The sequence below is a fragment of the Kogia breviceps genome, chromosome 18 (genome assembly GCF_026419965.1).
Source record: "Kogia breviceps isolate mKogBre1 chromosome 18, mKogBre1 haplotype 1, whole genome shotgun sequence".
Taxonomy (NCBI): Eukaryota; Metazoa; Chordata; class Mammalia; order Artiodactyla; family Physeteridae; genus Kogia; species Kogia breviceps.
Window position 1 is genome coordinate 52893942 of NC_081327.1, and position 24614 is coordinate 52918555.

The window sequence follows — 24614 nt, forward strand, 5'->3', positions numbered from 1 at the left end:
GCTTCAGAGATTCTCAGACCTCCTTGCTCATTTCCAAAGACATATACCAGAACTACATAGATTTTTTTCAAACAGCAATTATTCATTTGTTTTCTCTCCTTTTAGGCGTTTCAGTTTTTGTAATTACAACAGTATATGTGCTCTTTGAAAAAGAATATATAAATAAGGAAGTATAAAGATTAAAAAGTGAAAATGTCCACTCTCTACCACTCCCAATGAACCATGAAATGGGTAACAGCTATTAATAATTTGGTGTGTGTCCCTCTGCATGTGTATTGAGCTGTGAACAAGCAGATACAAAAATAAATAAATACAGTTGGCCCTTGAACAACGTGGGAGTTAGGGGCACAGACCCTCCTCCTGGTTGAAATCTGTGTATAACTTAGATTTGGCCCTGGTTATTGTGGTTCCTTCATATCCATGGATGCAATCAAGCTCAGATTGTATAATATGGATGTATCTACAATTTAAAAAAAAATAAGAGGAACCACACAGTTCAAACCTGCATTGTTCACGGGTCAACTAGTTGTTGTTGTTTTTTTAATAACTGTGATCATACCATTAATACTGTACTGCCATTGTTTCCATTCAGTAATACATATCATACATTCTCTATGTATGTGTGTGGGGGGAATCTACTAAGGCTTTATTTTATTTTATTTTTTGGCCACACCACGCAGCATGTGGGATCTTAGTTCCCCGACCAGGGATCAAACCCGTGTCCCCAGCAGTGGAAGCATGGTGACTTAACCACTGGACCACCAGGGGAGTTCCTACTAAGGCTTTTTGATGACTGCATATTATTTCTCATCATTATGCACTCATTCATTTGACCACTCCTCTAACTGATGGACATCCACGTTGCCTCTAGTTTTTTACTCTTAAAAGCATTGCAAAAATGGCAACTCTTCATACAGAACTTCTGCATGTAGGAATGAATTCTAGAAGTTGTATGGTTGGATTAAAGATAGATCCATTTAAAAGTTTGACAGATACTACCAAATTGCCTTCCCAAATGTCATAACAATTTATACTGCCACCAAGAACATTTGAAAGTGTTCTTGTCCCCATACTGTCACCAACTCTGGATACTATCAACCTTATGCAATATTTTCCCATCTTTTGGGCAACATGGACTATTCTACTGTTGTTTTCCTTTGCATTTCTCTTGAGAATTACTGTCTTCCTACATAAATAAGAATTATGCAAGATGAGAGTTTTACAGGTTCTCTAAAAACCCCTCAAGTATCAGTAAATCACAGATTGGAATGGTTAAATTTCTTTATTGTTTTTAAATCCTGAAGTAATGGAGGATTTATAGAGAGCTTACACTTTTGTGTTACATCTGATATTTAATGAGAAATCACTGGAAAGGTTGGGGATTGGGACGAAACTGAAACCACTTGTCCTCTTCTCGTTGTGCGTCCACTCTTCCTGTTTTTGATCAAGCCTCTGTTTCTGACACTGGAGGGGGAAGAACTATCTCACTAGATCGCTCTAGTGTGGATACTACCGGTACGGGTAGCATCGTGTTCTATGTTTGCAAGGCACTTTCTCTCTTACAGATAGATGTCTCATTTGTAGTTGTTTGGATGGCTTTCATTATCCATTTTGGGAACCATTATGTATACCTTTAAAATTATTGGATCACCTTCAGGAAATGTATATAATTTGAATCAGGTTGACGCTCTGTGCTTTTAACTGTTTACTGAAGTATAACCCGCATATAGAAAAGTGTAGAAGTCACAGCTTGATAAATTTTCACAAACGGAACACCCACCCGTATAACTAGCACCCAGAAGGAGAACAGCGGGACCAGCCCCTAGAGGCCCCCTGCAACCTCCCAGTCACTATTCCACAAGGGTAACACTCTTCTGACTTTTAGTAGCAGGGATTAGTTTGCCTATTTTGTACTTTATGTAAATGAGATCATACAGCGTGTTCTCTTTTGTGTCTGGCTGGCACCCTATCTTTTTAAATACTGTAATAGATCAATAGCTAACATTCAACAGTCACTCACAATGCACCAGGTACTTTTCTAAGCACTTTATATGCATTATATTAAACGCAGGTATGTTAAATATGGATCACATTTGGGTGTTTTACATTTTACTTTGAAGCAACTCTAGCTTGTGTAGGGATGTCGAAGAGATATATTTCCTTTTCACATGTCCAATTTATATATTTTCTTTCTTGTAAATAATTTAGTAATGTTAGAAAACTCTTCAGAGCCATAATCAAAGAGCTCCCTGTCAGCTCTCTTTGCAGTAGAAGTTTGTAATTATCCTTTAATAAACATGTTAAGATGTTCTTAGGATACCAAGTGATTATGCCCCTAAATATATCATTTTAAATTGAATGCTTAAAATTAATGCCATGAAGTTTTGAAGATGCCTAAATAAATCAATGTCCAAGTTCACCCCAGGTAAGAAGGGCAGTGAGGATTAAACATCTTCCTCTGTCCATTTCCTTTTCAGGAAATGATGACCTATCAGATAGGACATAAATCACTCCTATTCCCAAATTAGATTAAAATTCTGAGGCCTAAAACTTGCCTTTACCTGCGTACTCTAATATTAGATCTCTGGCCTCATCGTTTCTCCACAGGGGCAGCTTTTGCTGGTACTCACAAAAACTGTCCTCTTTCTATTCTGAAGAGGGTGAAAATGCGCCACTGAAGCTAAATCCAAACAAAAAAGGCACCATCTCCTCTTATGAAAGATACCCTAGGGAATAATCTTAAAGAGAGTCTTATGATTAGGTAATTACACATGTGACTCTGCCCAAGAAACCAGCTTTCGACCTCACTTATACTTAGGTTGCACTCGCCTCCTGAGCTAAAAGCTGTACTTAACCTCTTTTATCTGACTACCCCCATAGCATTTTGTCAGCATGTAATTGAAGGTAACTAGAAAATAATATTAATTTTTATTTTGAAACCATGTCTGATAATAAACAAACAAGAAAAAATGCTTACAGTCACTGGTAAGTATGGGGAATTCTGTTTCCCAGTGCTAAAACACATACATCTACTCTGGGAAAGATTTGAACCTGCACCAGGCTTAGCAAAATACCTCAGCCATTCAACTCTTGATACTCTTAGCATAAACAGAAGTCTGACAGTTCTGTAAGCAATGGGGAAGCAAGAATTAGACCTCCAGGGTTTCTTTGTGGGGAGTTAAGACAGCCATGGGATGGGGAGCGCTCTCCACCAGTTCTGTAGCTAGCACAGAGTCTGGCCATGAGTGGGTGTTCAGAAAACACCTGCTGAGTAAAAAGGGGCTACAGTCCAGCCACCTGATAAATTCCGTGCTAACTTGTGAAAAAAAATCACTTCAGTTAGTGAGAGGAATGCAGCAGCTTTGCATAAGGACAGATGTGGACTTACTATCTGAAGGAAGCTTTCAAGGAAGGCATTGAACATTCGTGGTCAAGAGCATAGGTCATATACAAAAATTTCTTATTTATCTGAAATTCAAATTTAACTTAACTGGGCATCATTTTTGGTTTTGACAACCCCTCAGTCCTGCTAGCCCCATTTTTATAATGTGTAATTTTCAGGCAGTAATTTCTAAAGAAATATAGGGATTATTTTTCAAGACTCAAGTGAGTTTAGCTATTTCTAGCTAATCTATAAGGGAAAACCTTAACTTTTCCCATGAACTTCTCCTTTAAAATAGAGGATGACACAGTTTTTTTGTTTTTTGTTTTTCTTTGCGGTACGGGGGCCTCTCACTGTTGTGGCCTCTCCCACTGCGGAGCACAGGCTCAGCGGCCATGGCTCATGGGCCCAGCCGCTCCGCGGCACGTGGGATCCTCCCGGACCGGGGCACGAACCCGCGTCCCCTGCATCGGCAGGCGGACTCTCAACCACTTAGCCACCAGGGAAGCCCTCGTTGACACTTTTGATAACAGATTCAGGAATCAAAAATAATTCGATAGTCTAAAATGGTGGGCTGAGCTATTAGCAATTAACGTACTTGGGTCCAAGAGTGAGCATATAAATTTAATTGTAAGGTCAGTGTGTTGCATTGCCAACTTTTTCTTCTCTCTTTTTTATGATATACCTTTGAGCGAGGGGGCTGTGTGACCTTTTAGGGTGGCTGAATCAAATGATTCTGGGGGCCTGTTTTCAATTGTGTGATAAAATAGCTCACAGCTGTTCATGTAAATGTCCTTTGGTCTCAAGACCTGTGTGCTGTTTGGATAAATGAGACATAGCTGCCCTCCAACATGTTTTCCTAGCACTGTGCGGTTAAAGAAGAAAGTTAAAAGGACCTATGTGGGAAAATAATGCAGAAAACTCTGGTTCTCAGGCCAGTGGTTCTCAAACTTGCATGTACAGCAGCATCACCTATGTGTTCATTAAAATGGTCAGAGTTTTTGACTCGAAGGTTGGAAATGGGGTCCAATAATTAAATTAGTGATTCTGCTGTTCCAGGACCTCCCTTTGAGAACCACTTCTCTAGGCCACAAAAGTTCCTATGAAAAAGTTTCTGTCCTAAATACAAAAGTCTGTGAATAAGGCAGTCTGGACCTGCACTCTGAGACTAGATAGAATCAGCTCTACTTATGGGTATTATCCATACAGGGGGTCATACTGGCGTGGATTTAGGGCAAGGATAGATGTGGGGGGAGGCTGGGTCCATCAGTTTGCCCCTTGGGTATCAAGTTTTGTGGATCATTGAATCCTCTGAGAGTTCACCTCACTAGTTAAATATGTGGGAGTCATGACTCAGAAGAAGTCCATGGGAACGTAATGCCACGGGTCGAGATGCTTCTTCATCAGGGCCTCTGTGCCATGACCTCAGCGCAACATCTCCAAAATGATGCCACGGGAGAGTGTTCAATTTCTTGTCAAGACCTCGTGTACCATTAAACAAATGGCAACCACAGCGTTCTCAATTCTGTTCTGTTAAGAAAATAAAAATAATAACTTGTATTAAACTAAACCCATAATTGCCTGTTCTCTGCTGATAGGGTGGCCACACTCATTACATTGCTTTCCGGGTTGTTGTTGTTTTTTTTTCTGGAGCAGCTATAACACAAGCCATGACTCATACAACGTGCCAGCCTCAGAGATATGAAGACCCATTTACGTAAATATTCACAATCACATTTACAAAGCTGTTTCCTTATTTCTCTTTGTTGCTGTTTTATTTTTCAGTAGAGGTCAGTTTAGGCAGTCTTTAATTGAGGCTATTTTCACACACACACACACACACACACACAGAATCTAGCTGAATTTTAAATTCCATGAGAAGAGCATCAGTATCTCTTTTCTCAGAGAGCTATTACTAACCCTAATATGGTACCTAGCACATAGTAGAGACACATAATTTGTGATAGAATACATGTATATATCTTTGCAAGCCAGTGATCATGGAGGTTACCTGTTGATCCTTCATGTGTTATCTCTGAACACGCAGGGACTTTGTTTTTGCTGTCAACCAAATGCAGATGATCTTGAGAAACCTTCATAGTATCTACTTGTTCCCTTCTAAAGATATTTTGTAGCAAAGACAGCTTTTTGACTGTTTATGGGTTTAATGTTGTTTATTCATTGATCATGTCCACAGCATTTATTTTTAAAGATTTTGGTTTTCAAATAATTTATTAAAGTACAATTGCATAAAGGTAAATATTTTAAAAAGACATAAAATATAATACAGAAGAACAATAATGGGATATAATTACTAAAACTTAGTACCAAATTTGCTTTGAATTTCCACTTAACCATGGAAAAAATGGAAAGATTTTGGCTTAAATTTCTCATTGTTTGATTTTTTTTTTAAAAAGTGTGCCAATTAATGGAAGAGAAAAAATTTTCCTCTTGTCATTTTTTTTTGGTAGGAATGTATTGTAAGAGCCTCTGCTGAAAAGTGCTCTGAGTATACAAGGTACAGCTTCTCAACAGCTATTTTGCCAGAGGTGTAAAAACATTCTTTGCCTGGTTACTTTGTATATCTTACCTCAGTAAAGACATGGAAAGGAATCATGATAAGGTGAATGCATTCCCACAGAGAGCTAAGCTTCCTGGTGATCAGACTTCATTCGGGAATAGAACTCAGTGAACTGAGAGGATTAAATGATCAATGTTTTTTTTCGATTAGCCCTCTAATTCTTTTAGATTAGCCCTCTCAAATATCAATGGTCTCAGCCTATCTTAGAGGAGATAATGAAGTAATTTCCATTTCGAGCTTTCTACCGAGTGTCTGAAGTATGGGAAGTCTGTGGGTGACTCAAAGCCACCATCACATGGCCTGCATCAGTGTTGGCTCTCCGTGAGGACATGGCTGTCCAAAGCCTGGTCCAGTGGGGACACCTGAGATGACATAAGTTTGTGTGTGTCTCAGTTGAGTCCTCAAGAAGAGACAAAGATGTGAGTGCCAGTACTTTGATGTGAGGGCCAGGGGGCTCCAGAAATGGACAGGAGACGAGGAGAAAGGAGAGAGTCAATGCAGGGTGGAATATGAAGCTGTGGAAGGTCACTAAAGCGAGTCCCGTAGGAAAACTTGGGAAACAACCTAGAAGATGTGCCTCAGAATTATCCCACCTGAAGAAAGAGGAAAAGGGGTATTGATCAATCAGTGCCCTTTCGCTGACTGTATTTACTCCCACTCCTTTGGTTGAGAGCTACTCCCATGAAAGGGGTGTTAATTCCAAGGCACTTCCCACCAGAGAAGCTTCAAGACTGCCATATACACAGGCAGAGTAGTCTTCTGTGGTTCTGGGAAGAGTCCCCAGACCCAGAACTGGAGACCCTGCCATCGGAAGTTGTCTGGAGCACAGTAAAACAGGGTGGGGCCTGTGGAATTTGGGCAAGACGCTGGGAGCTTTGCCTCTGGTGTGTAAAATGGCTCTAGAAAGCAGTGGTCACAGTGTTAAGTAGCTCCACAGACTACCAGTTCTCTATGAGATGCGTCATAGCAGTTTGCCTCTATCAATTCTCTTACCTTAAGTAGAGAGTCTCACCATAGCTTCTGAGTATGTTTAATACCTCTCCACGCTTGCTAATCTCCTTTTTTACAGAAGAGAAAGTAGACCACAAGTTTATTATTTTTTTGCAACACCACTATCCGGTTAAGAATGTCCTAACGTTGTTTTGTTTCAGCTGAGATTTATCTTTAAGGGTACCTTCTATTTAGGTACCCCTGTCTTTAAGGGTACCTTCAATATGGTACGCCCATATTGTTCTCTTATCTACAGTAATGATGTGCTTTCCTTTTGAAATTCATGTATTTAAGCAAAAAAATGAAAATCAATGTGCAGAAAAAAAACAACGACATTACAAATATATCAAGCAATGTGCTGCTATTTGTTTGACAACTGGTTCTCTGGAAAAAAAAAAAAAAAGTCTGATTTGTAGCGTTTGCCTATTTCCATTGTGTAAATACTCCCACCATGACTCAAGTCAGAAATAGGTACCGACATGACATCACTGAGTGGGGATTTGGGGAAAATTGTGCACAATTGGTTCTCAGAAGCTGGAATTAGCCATCTCCAGGGTAACTCTGGGTGCCACCGAAAGAGAAAGATAATCAACTCATAAAGGTTGTGTGTCATTCACAAAACACTCTGTGGGTAAAATGAGGGGCAGAACTTGTGTTCGCTTCCCAATATTCCAAAAATCTGGTAGGTAAGTTAGTTACAGGAGTGCCAGCTGACAGAACAGTAACAAAGTAACAAGTACCCACATAGCTAAACCAAATATTCAGGTGAGATCCCTGAGTATACACTTTCAAGTACAGAGTTGAGGACTTGAACCTATAAATGGGTAGAAATTAAATGTCTGTCTCTTCCACAATCCTGGTTGCTTCCATTTTCCTCCAGAATGGGTGTTTTTAAAAAGCACTTCCTTCCCACTGGTTTCCTCTAGCTCTAATGGTTAGCCCCAGTTCCCTTAATCTCTGAATTTTTGAAACTCATTTCTCAAATTCTGTTTATTATTGCTATTGTTGAATTTACAAGCCCTTGTCTTGTGTGGGCCTATTTCATTCCACTATAGGTCAGATGCTAAGCCCAATTTGGAAATGAAGACCTCAGTAAAAATCCTGATTCAGTCACATATATGTTGCCTTGAGCAAATTGCCCCTTTGCTGAATCTCAGTGTTTTATATTTGTAAAATGGAGATGGTAAAATTAACAACCAACTCATGGAGTAATTATTAGACTAGAAGGAGCTAGTGAACATCATTGTACTTGCTCAGTGGTAAAGCTGGATGCAAACTTTAACAGTTGTAACTGTGATTGTTATTATTAACATTTGCCCCATAGGTTCATCTGGGTTTTGCGATCCCCCCGGTTCCATAGTTTTTTAATTCCAGATTTGACTCAGGTGAGGTTGGCAAAGCGGAGAGCGCTGGATTCTTCTTACTTGCCTCACCTTAGCTGGCTCCCGCCTCACACATCTTTCAAGATGTTTGCAGAAAACTAATCAGCATCTACGTTTGTTTTCTAATTTTCTTTTGCTCCCACATACCATGGCCACTTGATTAGCAATCAGCACTGTGTTGGCAGAGTCACATGCAGGCCCCGTTCCTCCTAATCAGGGATGTAGGAAGCAAATGCTGGTGTTAAAAGGGAACCCTTTTTTGAGCTCCTGTCCCATGACTCCTAATTGTTGTATTTCTCAAACTCAACCCAGCTGCAAGCTTTATTAGGGAAACATTTATTCAGATAACAGGCCTCGTGTTATGAAAGAGGAGTAATTATTTTGCAAATGCATTTGAATTGCTGTATACTATACTGCAACTCATCTCCCAAATGGAGAAGATGCACATTTGAGCTGAAATGTTTCTTTGTAGATGGACAATACAGCATGCATATGACTGGGAGCGTCTGGTGAATGATAGAAAAATGGACAAATGAAAAGACACCAGCAAAATAAGAAGTAAAAAAGTGATCAAAACTCTGAAAACTGATCAAGATGAACAAAATGCCTAAATTTCATTCATGAACATGCTCGTTCATTCATTCATTCATTCATTTTCCATGAAATATTTTCGAGCTCCTATTATATACCTTGCTCTCAAAAAGCTTAATGGGAGAGAAGCAATCACCTGGGATCTCACATCCTATAAAATCTAAATAATATTAGTCCAAACCTCCATTCCATGCCTTGTGAATGTTCCGTGACATCTATGAAATTTGTGGCATTTCATGGAGCTCACGCATCATTGGTCACCTCTAGCTCCAAGATCATGCTTCTGCTTATTTAGTTGTTTTGCCTGGTCATCCTTTTCATATTCTACAATCCACACATAGAAGATAGCCCCCATCATTACTTTCACAAACGTGTGCATAAAGCACCATGCGGGTATCACACTTTACTGAATTCTAGAAAGTTGTATTTGGAGATTGTGTCAACTCCCCATGAAACATTAAACTTGACTATTCTTAAATGTCCTTCAGGCACCAGACTCATTTTCTTTGGCTGCGTAAACCCAGCTCTCTTTTTCTCACACCTCACCATTGTCTTTTCCCTCCTCCCTTCCCATTTCTCCTTCCTTTAATTTTCCACGCAATATGCTGGGTCTCTTACATGGTATGAGTCTATTCTCTGTTCCTGCTCCTTCACTGAGTTCCAGTCTCAACTGCTTATATCCAGACCCAAGGCGCTCTCCAGTTCCATTTAAAAGGAACTTCCCTTAATGGTAGTTTAAGGAGTTCTTTACATGTTCTGAATTTAAGTCTTCGTCAATGTGTGTATTGCGAGCTTCTCTTAGTCTGTGACTTGTCTTTTACTTTCTTATTGGTGTCTTTTTTTAAAAAAATAAATAAATTTATTTATTTATTTTTGGCTGCATTGAGTCTTTGTTGTGGTGCACGGGCTTAGTTGCTCCGCGGCATGTGGGATCTTCCTGGACCAAGGCTCGAACCCATGTCCCCTGCATTGGCAGGTGGATTCTTAACCACTGTGCCACTGGGGAAGTCTGTTATTGGTGTCTTTTGATAAACAAATGTTCTATATTTTAATGAATAATAATAATTCATTTTTCCTATTAAACTTGCTGCTTTTTGTGTCTTGTTTAAGAAATATTTGCATGCCCCAAGGTTATGAACATTTTCTACTATGTCTTCTAAAAGCTTGCCTTCTTGAGCTTTCATGATTAATTTTTATCTCAAATTAACTTTGTGTATAGTGTGAGGTAGGGATCAAGAGTTATTTTTTTCCCAGTTGCCCCAGAACCATTTATTAAGAAGACCATCCTTTTCCCCCACTGACAGCAGTTTTCTCACTTTCCGATGGGAGCACTGATTTGGTTGATATAAACCATGTTGTATATGCCCTGGCCTGGAGTAATAATGCCAGTAAAACAAGGAAGATACCCAAGTAGAGGTAGAATAACTTCATTGTAAAGATGTGAAACTGAAGCTCAATGAGAATATGTGATTTGCTGGTGGGTTATGATGTCTGGTTTGGAACTCAGATTTTCCAGTAGATCTAGCCTCTTCTGATGATACTGCATTGCCTCTGGTCAGATACCCAAGGTCACTGAGACGGAATATGGTGATCCCTAGATTTGCCCTCAGTTCTGTTTAACTCCAAAGTTGATGCTCTATCCAGTATCCTTGATTGCCTCCCTGGAAAAGCTGAATTATCTGTATGCCTACAAAAGGATGAGCTAATTGATTCTCATTTTATTATAATAACTCTGCTCTAACACTACCAATATGTGTCCGAAGGATCTTATGATGCATGACTAATTACACTTTTGAATTATATACATTTAATTACATATTTGATTTGATAGATTAGCATTTAGAATTATTGTCATTTCCCACTGACTGATCTTCCATTCTTCCATTCTAATTGTCTTTGTTGCAGACTCCTTTCTCCTGCATAGAAAAGAAATATAGACATGATTTCTTCTTTCTGTATATATGTGTTATATATTGCTTTAGTGGCATGAGTCAGATGTGATAGCATAGAACAGATCAGTTTTCATAATGTACCCTTTGCAGGATAGACAACCTAAAATATAATTTTGTTGAAATGATTGAAATGTCTGTGCAAGATTTGTCTTTCAGTTTATAAGACTAAGTATCCAATAGTGAAAGTTTATATGACTCAAATGGAAAAATAATTCATGATAAAAATGTGCAATTACTAGCATAAGGCTCTGAAAATCCTCTCTGGGTAAAATAGGCCTCTCCTTCCTTCTACTTGAGGCTCTGAGGACTCAGCTATTATCAGACAATGTATGTTTGACTCAGTATTTGTGGATCAAACCACCAGCTTCTATCAAGTCAATCAAATTTTTATTGAGCACTTACTATGTCCAAGACACTTTGGGGAACAAAGAAATATAAGTCTGCCCTTGCCCTTAAGGTTATAGCAAATGGAGACACTGTTTAGACTGCTATGATCAAGTACACAGATGTCTCTAAATTCAGTATCTGGATGCTTAGTGTAAACAAGACAAAATGTGCTCATAATGAACCAAGTTTCCTTTGTCAAGTGATTTCGCTTCCCAGATCACTGAGGTAACCTCACATTTTCTTCCATCCTCTGCAATTATCAGCTTTAGCTGATTCCACAATCTACTGAGAAAGAGGGTGCAGGCAATATTGTCAGTCTGCATCTTATTCAGGTCTTGCTTCCTCTGCTGTGAAGGCATTTAAATAGCCCTTTATCAACTCAGACCCCTTGAGATTGAGCATTTAATTTCTCTTGATCTCCAGACTTAGGAAATAACCCAATTCATTACTTAGCCATTATTTAATTCATTACTGTCATTAGAGATCAGGAGAAGCATCTTACCAGGGCTGAGAGTACATGACAGAGCTCACCTCTCTTTGTACAGCACAATGAACAGGCTGTGGAAGGGCCCTAATTTAAAATCCCATTTATAGGATTTGGTTGTATTATATTCCCCAGTCCTGGACTTCTGCTGGAGGACTCACAGAGGCATGCATGGCCTAACCTGATAGAAAGGGGATTGCTGCCCGATACCTTCACCGGTACGTTGGGTCCTCAGTGAGCTGCGGCAGACGCCATGAGATTGCTAATCTCGTAACAGAGCAGAAGAAATGGAGATAAAGCACAAGAGAGCTGCTTTCTCTAGACTGGGGTAGGCGTGGGGAGTTGTTTTCCAGGGGACACTTGGCAATGTCTGGAGATAATTTTTGTTTTCACATGGAGGAGGAGTATACTACTGGCATCTAGTGGGCAGAGGCCAGGGGTGCTGTTACCATCCTACAATGCACAGGCCAACCCCCGTCCCCCCCTCAAACAATTGGCCCCAAATTTCAATAATACCGCTGTTGAGAAACCCTGGGTACCTGCCCAATCCTGTCCCCTTATAAAACTATACATATTTTATTGTATGCACCTGTAGACTTATTTGTTTTTAACTGATTAGTGGGTTACAGATGGATGGATATATAGCCCTTTCTATATCTGTCTATCCATCTTTTTCATCTGTAACTATCTATCCATTCCTTACTTCATTTAACAAAGTATTATGTGCAGTTCATACAAACCACACTGAATAAAGTACTTAAAAATACATCTACACAAGAGAAATTTTAAAAATACAGAGGGGCAAATATAAAGTCAGTAGTATCAACTGAACAGAATATATGACACTGGTAATCTAAAAACCGGAACTTATAAAATTGCTTTAATTTTCTTTGAGCTTCCTGTTAGCCAAAACAAAAATGAAATCAGGCATTATATTTTGTTTTTGTTATCCATGAGGAGAAAATAGATTAAGCAGAACTTTTAGTGGTTCAAAGGCATTTCTCACTTGGAACTTAACACAGATCAGGAATAGCAAATATTTTTCTGAGAAGGGCAAGATAACCAATACTTTTGGCTTTGGGGTCCATAATGTCTCTACTCTAATCATTTAATGGTGCCATTGTGTCCCCTAAATGACCATAGATGATATATAAACAAATGGGTATGACTGTGTTCTAATAAAACTTTATTTACAAAAACAAGCTATGGGCCAGACTTAACCCTCAGGCTACAGTTTGCAGACCCACAGTGCAGATCTCAGCAACACCTGTAGATCAAGTGAGAAATAGGTTTTAAGATGATGTTTCCTAGACTACTGAGTGAAAGCTGAAAGCATCACCCTATGGGATACTAAGCAAGACTTTCTGTACCGTCTATTGGCAATTTCTATAAAGATGAAAGAACAATAACAGCAACAAAGAGCCTCTTCAAGGTTCTTAGTGATATATATATATTCAATATGTATATATCAGGGGGTTTGTATTGTTTTATTTGCTTTCATTTAGTTTTACTTTGGGCCAGACCCCTCTTTTTTTTGCTGTGGGGGTAGGGTACCCCAGTATAATGACATCCCTCCCCTCTGATACTAAGTCTCATTTGCAAGGAAGAGAAGGTTCATTTTGTTCCTTCCATGTTGTCGTATGTTTAAAAATTATGGAGGTGAGGCATCATGACAAGCAAAAGTATTTTTACCCTCAAAAATACTTCAGAAGATTTACACAGATGGAGGGGCAGTGCTAAGTAGCCATGATAAAATAGCTACCTCCAGCCTCTGCCTGGAGAGTCCTTTCCCAGTGATAGTCTCAGTTCTTTCGGTGGCCTCAGCTTGGCTGTCGCCTTCTCTGTGAGGGTTTCCATGGCCTACTGAAAGAAATCAGTAGTTTTCTCCTTCGGACTTCCTTAGAGATTTGTACCTCCAACTTTTTTTTTTTTTTTTTTTTTGCGGGCCTCTCACTGTTGTGGCCTCTCCCGTTGCGGAGCACGGGCTCCGGATGCGCAGGCTCAGCGACCAAGGCTCACGGGCCCAGCCGCTCCGCGGCATGTGGGATCCTCCCGGACCGGGGCACGAACCCGTGTCCCCTGCATCAGCAGGCGGATTCTCAACCACTGCGCCACCAGGGAAGCCCCTGTACCTCCAACTTTTATAGCACTTTTTCCGGTGTCTTGTAACTTCTCTTTCACACTCAGTTAAAATCCTCAAAAGGAGAGTATGTGTCTTTTTGATCTTATACTCTCCCCCCATGTCTATTACAACATCTAGTACAAAGTAGTGCAAACCATTTGTTGAGTAAATGAATGAATAAATGGATGGATGGATGGAGGGATGGAGGGATGGCTGAGTGGATAGAGAGAGAGAGGGAAGTATAGGTAGATGAATAGAATAATGGAAGGAAGGACATCTGCAGTTTCTCAAAAGTGTAGGTTCAAACATAAGTAGCTGTGTTAGTTATAAAATATTTTACTGATTGGCGGGCACGCTGACTAAAATTGTTGTATCTCCAAATATAAAACTAATCTTAATCTTGGTTCAGTAACAAAATGAAATCTCAAGTCAACGTATCTGATTTATATTTCAGTAGTATAAAATACATATTCCTAGAAATTCACTGAGAGTAAAAATGATTTGTATGTATAATCACTAGAGTGAAGTTCAAAATGTTTTAAGCAGAATCTACATTTAGACTGCATAAATACATATACGTATATATGTATTTATTACAAAGGATGCTGTAACAGATTAGACACAATTGAATTATTGCCAATAACACTAGGCCAAAGTCTTTGCAAGAGTATACATACATTAAAATATATCAACTGTTCAAAGAAAGTTTAAGACTGTCTCTCTTCCTTATTCCTAACTTTGATACTATCATTGCTAGCTGGCTGATATTAGCAATACCAGAGCTTATATTTTAGCTTGATATTTACCCTTGTAGGATCTATGACTCCTCAACAAGAGTTGGCAAGTATTCCTACTACCTATTTGGATGTCACATCTGTCAGTCTGCATTTTGTATTTCTCCAGCTCTGTTTTCCTCCTGCCGTCTATATTCACTCTACCTATCTGACTACTACTACCTCCCACTCACAGAAGGACTATCAAGAGTACTTGCAGAGTTGATACTTTTGGAAAAGAGGGAAATATTGGGTCATGAAATCAGATATTATCCATCCTTGTGTCTTTTTTAAAAAATTCAAGTATAGTTGATTTACAAGGTTGTGTTAGTTTCTGGTGTACAGCAAAGTGATTCCATTTTATATATATATACACATATTCCTTTCTATATTCTTTTCCATTATGGCTTGTTACAGGATATTGAATATAGTTCCCTGTGCTATACAGTAGGACCTTGTTGTTTATCTATTTTATGTATAGTAGTTTGTATCTGCTAATCCCAAACTCCTAATTTATCTCTCCCCTACCCCCTTTCCCATTTGGTAAACATAAGTTTGTCTTCTATGTCTGTGAGTTTGTTTCTGTTTCATAAATAAGTTCATTTGTGTCATATTTTAGATTCCACATATTAGTGATATCATATGACATTTGTCTTTCTCTTTCTGACTTACTTCACTCAGTATGATAATCTCTACGTCCATCCACGTTGCTGCAAATGGCATTATTTTAAACTTTTATATGGCTGAGCAATATTCTATTGTATATATGTACCACATCTTCTTTATACATTCATCTGTTGATGGACATTTAGGTTGCGTCCATGTCTTGGCTACTGTAAATCTATGCTTGTGTCTTGACTAAAATAGTTACGGTCCTTTAGTTTTCCCATCTGTCTATTATGTGTATATCTGTCTCAATTAATAAGAATGGTACAAAACTAGGTAAATTTTTACAGAGATACATTATGAAAGAACTTATTGTTCAAGGAGGAAACTTATCAAATTAAAATTTTCTTTGGATATAAAATATGAACACCCATAACTATATAGTCTATATATGTTTTATTCAAATATTAAACTTGCATGTTGGTGGTTGTGTGGACTTTTGCAATGTACCAAAAGTTATTTTGGCACTACTTTTCCAGACTTATAGAGGTCATCTTCCATATTTCCAAAAGAATCAAGTCCTCAAATGGAATTTTATTACAAACTGCTGAAAATACTATTTAAAATAGAAAGCCTGACAAGAATGGGTGTCACGTGGCAGTAATGAATTCATGATGGGACTAGTTGAAACTGTATGACATTTTAAGTGCCTCATCACTCTGAATTCATTTGGCATTTATTGTAATAGAAGTGACCATATTGAATTCATTTGGCATTCATATGGACTTCACATGTATTTATGGAGATATGGTAATTTAACATTTACTGTACTAAGCATTATTTAATGGACATTGAAAGACATTGTCATACAATGCTTAATAAAGCCAGTACCTCTAAAGTTAATCTTCTGTCAAAACAAAGAAATGAAAAATCATTTTTATTCCCCAAGCACATGAGTAAACTATTTGGATAAGCCAAAATTATGTATTTATTCCCCCAAATCTGCTTTCTAAATTTTTCAGCCAGAAGGTTGACTCTAGGACCAAGACAATAAAGCAGATGTTCACTTTAGACTCCTTTATATTCTAAAATTATCTGAAAATACATTTATCTCAGTCTAAAAATATTAAGGAAGATTTTCTTGGAACATCAGCAATAAATTTAACACATGGCATGCCTTCAATAGATTTATCTTTTTCTCCCCCTTTAGAGTTCAGTGTGCTCCTTTTAACATAGTCCTGAAAAATAAATTTCTTTTTCATCCTTGCAGAAGAACTATTTTTAGACCAAACAAATCATTATTTGAGAACAATCAGAAGATCAGAGTCACGTTCTTTGCTGGAAAGTGAAGGAAGAGTTCTTCATCAACTATGATGGCAATCTTTTCTTTTTCTTCTAAGAACAGTGTTTCATGACACAGTGTAAGATAAAGTTTTCTCTCAGCCACTTTTAAAGGTGCTGCTTGGGATGCCCTATCCTTCTTTGAATTTCTTCATTTGTCTTGTTTACTTCACTCAAAAACAGGATGTTTATTGAATATTTAACAGAAGAAACCAAATAACTAATCCTCCTGGCTTGAATTAAGCCAGTGCTCAACTATGATTGTAGAAATATTGCTTATTTTAGCATTAACTCACTGAAAATATTTTAATGAGGCCTAGAGAGATAAAAAGTTACTTATTTTTGTATATCTCCTATCTAGACTTTTTAAGTAATTAATATCACTTTCATACTACTGTAAGAGATTTGGCTAATGAGACTATCTTCCAGCTCTGCTCTGTGACAGAGTTTACAAATTGCTATCAAATCACCACAAGTAATCCTCCTCTGTGACCCAGGGCAAGATTTTGAGGGCGAGAGTTTATGAGTTTCCTAGTGCTGCCATAACAAAGTACCACAAATGGGGTTACTTAAAACAGTAGAAGTTTGTTGTCTCTCACCTCTAAAAGCTAGAAATTCAAAATCAAGGTGTTGACAGGGCCATGCTCCAGCCAGATGCTCTAGGGGGGATCCTTCCTCGCCTCCTCCAGGTTCTGGTGGCTCCAGCTGTCCTTGGCTTGTAGTTGAATTACTCCAGTCTCTGCCTTTGTCTTCACATGGTGTTCTTCCTGTGTGTCTGTGTCTTCACATGGCATTTCCCTCTTCTTAGAAGAACATCAGTCAAATTGGATTAGAGCCCACCCAAAAGACCTCATCTTAACTTTATTACATTTTCAAAGACCCTATTTCCAAATAAGGTCATATTTATAGGTAGCAGGGGTTAGGGTTTCAACATATCTTTTTGGAGCATATAAGTCAACCCATAATAGATCTCCTGCCAATTTTTAATAGGGTTGATATTTCAATGCATACATTTATTTTTATAATTGTCTTTTATATAAAATTATAGACCAAAAAAAACCCCAATTTATTTGCCCTCAAGGGTTTCTTTCTTTTTTCTGCCATTTGTGCTAGAAATAGAGAAATAAAGTTGTTTTTCCCATCCTTCACATGGCTGAGAAAGACTGCTCTGTAGTCCTCTCTTCTTTGGTCTAAGTAAATCTCTTTGGTCTCTGTGATATAGCATCTCTGTGGTAATTATGAGTTGCTTTGCTTTCCAAACTCAATTTTGCTTTCCAAACACCATTTTGCTTTCATTGTTTGATAGGAGCCACAATCCTTACACAAACAGTTGGATACTTTATTTAAAATCAGAATCAATATTCACCATGGTTTACTTGGAGTGTCAGTTAAGTTTCTCTTGGAAGCAGGCAGCAGGAACCCACTCTGATATTTGGCATATAAGGAAAATAAAGAAAGAAGAGTGTTGTTGGCGTATGTATTAGTTTGCTAAGGTTGCTTTTACAAAGTACCACAACTGTGTGGCATAAACAACAGATATTTATTATCAAACAACTCTGGAGGCTAGAAGTCTAAGATCAACGTACAGATAGAGTTGGTTCCTTCTGAGATCTGTGAGGGAGAATCTGTTCCATTCCTGTCTTTCACCTTCTTGTGGTTTGTTGGAAGTTTTCAGCATTCCTTGGCTTATAGATGTATCACCCCGATCTCTGCCTTCGTCTTCACATGGTGGTCTTCTTGTGTGAGTATCTGCATCTGTGTCCAAATTTTTCCTTTTTATAAGGACTCCAGTCATATTGGATTAGGGCCCACCCTAATGACCTCATTTAACCTGTTACTTCCATAAAGACCCTATCTCCAAATAAGGTCATATTCTGAGGTACTGAGTATTAGGTCTCCAACATATTTTGGTGGGGGGACACAATTCAACCTATAACAGTGGGATAGCGGTACGCGCATGAAAGAAAAGGAGGGACTGACTTATAAGGGAAGGAGATAAAAACATGTCTGCATGCTGGAGAACCTTCTAGAAATTTCCCTCTGACATGCTTCAGCTTGGATGTTACCCATTGCTATGTATCTATGTCCTGAATTTCAAATCCCTGAGGAGAATTTTATTGGTTCGGGTACCTTTCCTTGGATCAATCATCTGTGGCCAGGAGATGAGGTTGTATAGGATGGAAGAGTCATGTTTTGGGGATTGTGTGTGTGTCTGTAGGGGTCTTGTCTCAAAGTGAGTGGAATCATTGTGAGACTATGTACTGACAAGAGGGCATCTCCTTACTATACTTCCCCCACTGAGACGCCTTACAAGTGTCTGTAGAGGAAAGGCTGTCTCCACTCCCAAAGAACGGCTGGCTTTTCATTGATTCAACGCATATTAATTGACCTCCTACAATGTATCCCATCTTGTTCTGGAGGTGTAGACATGAGCAGTGGATACCGGTAGTCAGCCATAGCTCACCGTGAAAGTGTTGGGCGCCCTGGTAAGCAGCACCCAAAGTGGCCGCATTCAGATTCTCAGACTAGAGCATGCACAGGCTCGGTCTATGGCAGTTAGTTTCGTTGTGTCAGGATGCCCACTTCCCTCCGTGCAGCATCCACAGGGCTCTCACGTGCTTCCCTAGGCAGCTGCAGGCCTGGCCCGAGTGGAGGGAAGCCCAGAGAGCTCCAAAGAGGGGATCATTCGTCACTGCCCCATACTCTCTCTGGTATCCGTCCGTGACTGTCTCCCCAATGGGAAGTATGGTGAATACTCAAGGGCATAAAGAACATAAATCCTCTTGCTAGTACAGCTATCATATATGCCCATAGGGCCTGGGGGTGCTCAGCACATCTTCTTAAGTGTTCCATTGCCTTCCCGGGAGCCACAGAAGTGCCACAAGAGATGAGGCCAATAAACCACCGCATCTGTTTGTCATTTTTCTTTAGCGCAAGTTTTACAAGACTGCCTCCCAACAGGGTCACAATCTCAACACATGTCACTTTGCTGTATGCTTCACTGGAACATTGTGTTGTGCTGGGGCTGAATTAAATGTACAATTACAGCATATTCTCTTGAAAGGACTTTTGACAATGATAAATGCATAGACATATTTTCGCACTCAGATGACCTGATTCCATGCTGATCAAGTTGCTCAGGATTCACTCTGAAGAATCTGTCTCTTGTAAACAGTGAATCCTGGACACTGGCTGTGGATATATGGGCCTGGGTTCAAATACTGCTTCTATCAATTTTGTACCATGTGAGCTTGGGAAGCTTTGTTTTTTTTTTTTTTAAAAACATCTTTATTGGGGTAAAATTGCTTTACAGTGGTGTGTTAGTTCCTGCTTTATAACAAAGTGAATCAGCTATACATATACATATGTCCCCATATCTCCTCCCTCTTGCGTCTCCCTCCCACCCTCGCTATCCCACCCCTCTAGGTGATCACAAAGCACCAAGCTGATCTCCCTGTGCTGTGCTATGCGGCTGCTTCCCACTAGCTAGCTATTTTACTTTTGGTAGTGTATATATGTCCATGCCACTCTGAACCTAGGGGCAGGACAGGAATAAAGACGCAGACATAGAGAATGGCCTTGAGGACACGGCGAAGGGAAAGAGTAAGCTGGAAGCTTTCTTAATCCTACTAGCCTACTTAGTTTTCTCATGTGTAAAAGGATGAGTTTAAATTACTTCCCTAATGGAACTGTTGTGTTAAATGAGACAACACTTGGAAAGTAATTAGCACCATCCCTGGCAAATAGTAAGCTCTCGATGAGTGCTGGCTAGTGTTCATGCAGGTAATTTGTCCTCTCAACTGCAATGATGGCTCTAACATGAATTCAGATACCAAGCTTATGGGAAAAGGTGCTTTTTGTTATTCACAAAGCAGGGGATGAATAGGATTTTTCTACAGAGCCTTGAATATAATAATAGTAGCTAATGTCTATAAATTATTTATGATGTGCTATACAATGTAATACGTTTTTTTGTGGATCGTATTATTTAGTTCTCATACAAACTCTATGAATATTTACCTATCTTATATATTGGAAATCTTGGTGGGGCAGATCTAGCCCGTTGGCACCTCCAGAAACACTTGTCTACCATTTTCCACTCTCCCTGTGCCACAAGATACTGGCCTGCATGGACCTTATCAACCTGGCTCTCTTGCCCTCTAGTTTGTGGTTAGGTTCTCCGGGTGTTTCCGTAGGGTCCTGGCAGAGAATAGATGACACAATTAAAATAGTTGAGTTGGAGAGAATGTAATAAAGTGACTATTGATTGACAAAGATGGTGAGCAATGTCTAGGGAAATTGCAAGGAATTACTCAGCTTCCTGGGACTAGCAATGGTGGACACGATTACCACCACAAAGCTTATAGGGTAAAGGATGAGAGTAGTTACCAGAATGAGAGTCAGAGAGAGCTGTGTGAAAAGGGCTGTCTGTGACAGGACCGTGGTCCTCAGGTGAGGGACGCAGCCCGTCTTCATGACCTTTAGGAAGGAAACCTCCTCCTCGTCTCTGATCTCTTGCTGGCGCTCCTCATTTGCTGAGCCCAGTCGGAAGCCTGAGGACAAGGCTTCCAGGTGAGCTACTTAAGGACAGAGCAGGGGGGAGAAGGGAGAGGGACTTCAGAAGGTCAAGCGAGTCTACACAGACCATCTGCCTATGAACACAACACCAGTCACTGATACTTGCTTTAAGCAATGGAGAATTATTCCTTTGCTCTACTGTTCTAAACTGCTCATTTCCTCCTCCCTCTTTCTTGTATTATTTTTCCTCATAAACTGTGATCTCTGAATATTGTTGTGGGAAACTTGAAATGGCTTGGCATCTTAGAGTAATCCCGCCACTCTTAGATTTGAGGATATTTCATTGTGAAAAGGTCAAGATAAAAAAAATACATTACTAAAACTCCATTTATCCTTTATTTTCTCATAATATAAAGAAAGGTTACTGCCAAATATGGCAATAAAGGTTTTATTGCTGCAATTTTTATGACAAAAACAAGCATATCTCTTAATGAATTTTGGTTTATTAGATCAGCAACTGCCAACATGGGGTCCCTGGGTCTTAGGAGATGACAATGGTAGCAATAGAGGTCTGCAAGCTATTTTAAATATTTCAGAAAATCTAATATAATCATACTTTTACAAGTGATAAAGCCTCACAGACTAACAAAAACATCAAGATTCTGTACTTTTACTGAAATGATATTAGCTCTATGCGGTGACCCTAGTAATTTCATGCTGATCAGAAGCTGTGATTGGCAGTTAGATGTGTCTTTGATTAATAAAACATGGGAGATCAAATGAATTATTACTTAATCTGTGCAGTTTGCTAGATAAAGTCTTTGAAAATTCAGAGTCCTTTGGGGGAAAATAATTAACTGGTTGCTCAGTAGTGAAATAATAAGCACAATACTGACTTGGCGTTTTTTCTCATGTGTGTCGGGAGGCCAAGGCAGGCTTCTAGATGGGCCAAAATCTGATGAAAATTTCAAGACAATTATTTGTTTTCAATAATAATAACAATAACATTAATGATAATAGTGATGATGGTTAACAGTTCTTATGTGCCAGACTCAGTGCTGAAATGCTCAATGTGTAATATCTTATTTAATCCATCCAGTGGCCCTAAAAAGAAGACACTCTAGTTGTCTCTTGTCTTAAGTTGGGTTTCCTCAGAAGCAGATTCAAAGACGAAGATTTGTGTGCAGGTAGTTCATTTGGGAAGTGATGTCAGAAGCACTGATAGGGAATGAAGTGAGCCTTGAAGGGAGGGAAAGCAGTATACAATACATTAATGAACAGGTTGTTTCTGTGGGCAGCTGGGGTTCAGTCCTCCTCAGTATGTCGGGGAGACATGTAGAACACCACCGAGTTGCACCACACGATCGGCAAGGAAGGTGGGGTATTGATCCACCAGATTCTGTTTGTAATTGCTTGAAAGCTACTTCCAGGGGCACTGATGGTCAAGCACTTCTGGCTTGTCCTGTGTCGGGGCCAAGCATGCTCCTGTGGCTGGAGAAAGCCCTCAGCTGGAGAGACACAGATGTTTTGCAGAGGGAAACCTTGGTAATGCAAGAGGATAAGAGCCGCTACCAACATCTCCTGCATTCCTATCCTACAGACAAGGAAGCCAAGACTTCATGAGTTGAAATAGCTTGTCCGAAGTCACAGAGCAGTTGTGTTGAAGTGCCCTTCCATAGCATTTTATTACTACCCATGACTAAAGCCTACCAATATACAATAGCCTACTAAATGAGTTCTTACTCTTAGAGTTTATTTTTTTTAACAACAGCTTTATTGAGATATGATTCACATAACGTATATTTTACTTATTTAAAGTCCACAATTCCATGGTTCTTAGTATAGTCACTGTGCAACTGTCACCACAATCAATTTTAGAACGCTTTATTTACCCCCAAAGAAACCCTATGTCCACTAGTGATCATGCCTCATTTCCTCTATCTTACCCTCAGAGGTTGGCAACCGTTAACCTACTTTCTGTCTCGGTGGATTTGCCTTTTCTGGATGTTTCATATAAATGGAATCATATATTATGTGATCATTCTGTCTGGCTTCTTTCACTTAGCATAAGGTTTTAGAGGTTCATCCCTATTGTAACATACATCAGTATATCATTCCTTTTTATTGCCAAATAATATTTTATTTCAAGTTTATCCATTCGTCAGTTGATGGGCATTTGAGTTGTTTCCACTTTTGGCTATTATGAATAATGTTGCTATGAAAATTTGTTTTTAAGCTTTTTTTACAGACATATGTTTTCATTTCCTCTGGGTATCTCCCTAGGAGTAGAATTGCCAGGTTATTTGGCAACTCTGTTTTTAACATTTTGTGGACCTGCCTGACTCTTCTCCAAGATGGTCTCGGGGTTTATTGACGACGAATCTCCTGTTCAGCTGAGCACAGCCTGTCTCACGTTGTTTGGCAAAGGGGAAAAGTCACCACCATGCACTTGCACACATAGATTTCCAGAATTCCTAAGGTGTTCAAGAAGGATGTTATCAGTGCATTGTCAACTGTTGACTTAAGTTGATCCTGAATCTCCATGCCTGCACTTGTTGCTTTTTACTTATAAATTATTAATACTCTAACTTCATCGTTATTCATTTAGTTTATGATTATAGGTTGTCTGGTTAACCCTACTGGGTGTAGTGATGCATGTTTTCATCAAGAGTATTTTTGGCCTTCAGTTTCTAAATAGCTAGAATTTAAAGCCATATCCAAATGGCAGTTCATTAAACATGCATTTGTTTCTGTTTTTATTTGGCCTCTGCTGTGAGTCAGGCATTGTATTTGGTTCTGGGAATACAGTGGGGGGACAAAAACAGGCACAATTCAGTTAGAGAAAAGTAAACTTTAAGAGGAACTGCACCAGAAGATGCACTTCTGAGTCGTTGTTGGAGTCTTGTTCATAGCAAGCAGCTACTGCATCCCTATAATTTTCCCTGAATCTAAGGCAAGCTTTGTTCAAAAATGCTATATTGTCATTTAATGCTGTTATATGGCTAATTATAAGCCACACAATAAAGAAATGGAAAAACCTCTTCCCCGCAAGGAGCTTGAAATTTAAATAGAGAGAATGCTTTCCAAAGTGGCTTCTACCTAGAATAATCCAAGTAAATAAAACTTATTAATACCTGCGAGGGCAGAAATGGTTGAGAGGTTTTTGTCTTGATCTTCCAGTATGATTTAATTTTGGGGGAAAAAAAGTTTGGTCAAATCAAACATAAGAATGTTAAATCAGGTTTCTACATAAGCTGTCTATACCTTCACTGCCATTGTCATGAATTTATTATTAACTCTGCCTACTGGACACCACCTCTTGGATGTCCCACTGGCATGTCATACTCTAGAAGCATTCAATACAAAATTAAACTCAGCCTATCCACAGCTCCACCCTCAACCTAGCACCGAACCTATTTTTTCTCCTATGCGTGTTTCTCATTTTAGCATATCAAGGGGGCCACTCACCATGCTGTTGTTCAAACCACAAATGTGGGCATGACTC

General features: G+C 39.2%; 1 protein-coding gene across 2 annotated transcripts in view; it reads left to right on the top strand.

Moving 5' to 3' along the window:
- The window catches only part of CDH13 (cadherin 13), a 1008956-nt gene that overhangs the window by 274942 nt on the left and 709400 nt on the right, over positions 1–24614 (top strand). The gene's annotated exons all lie outside the window — the stretch shown is intronic.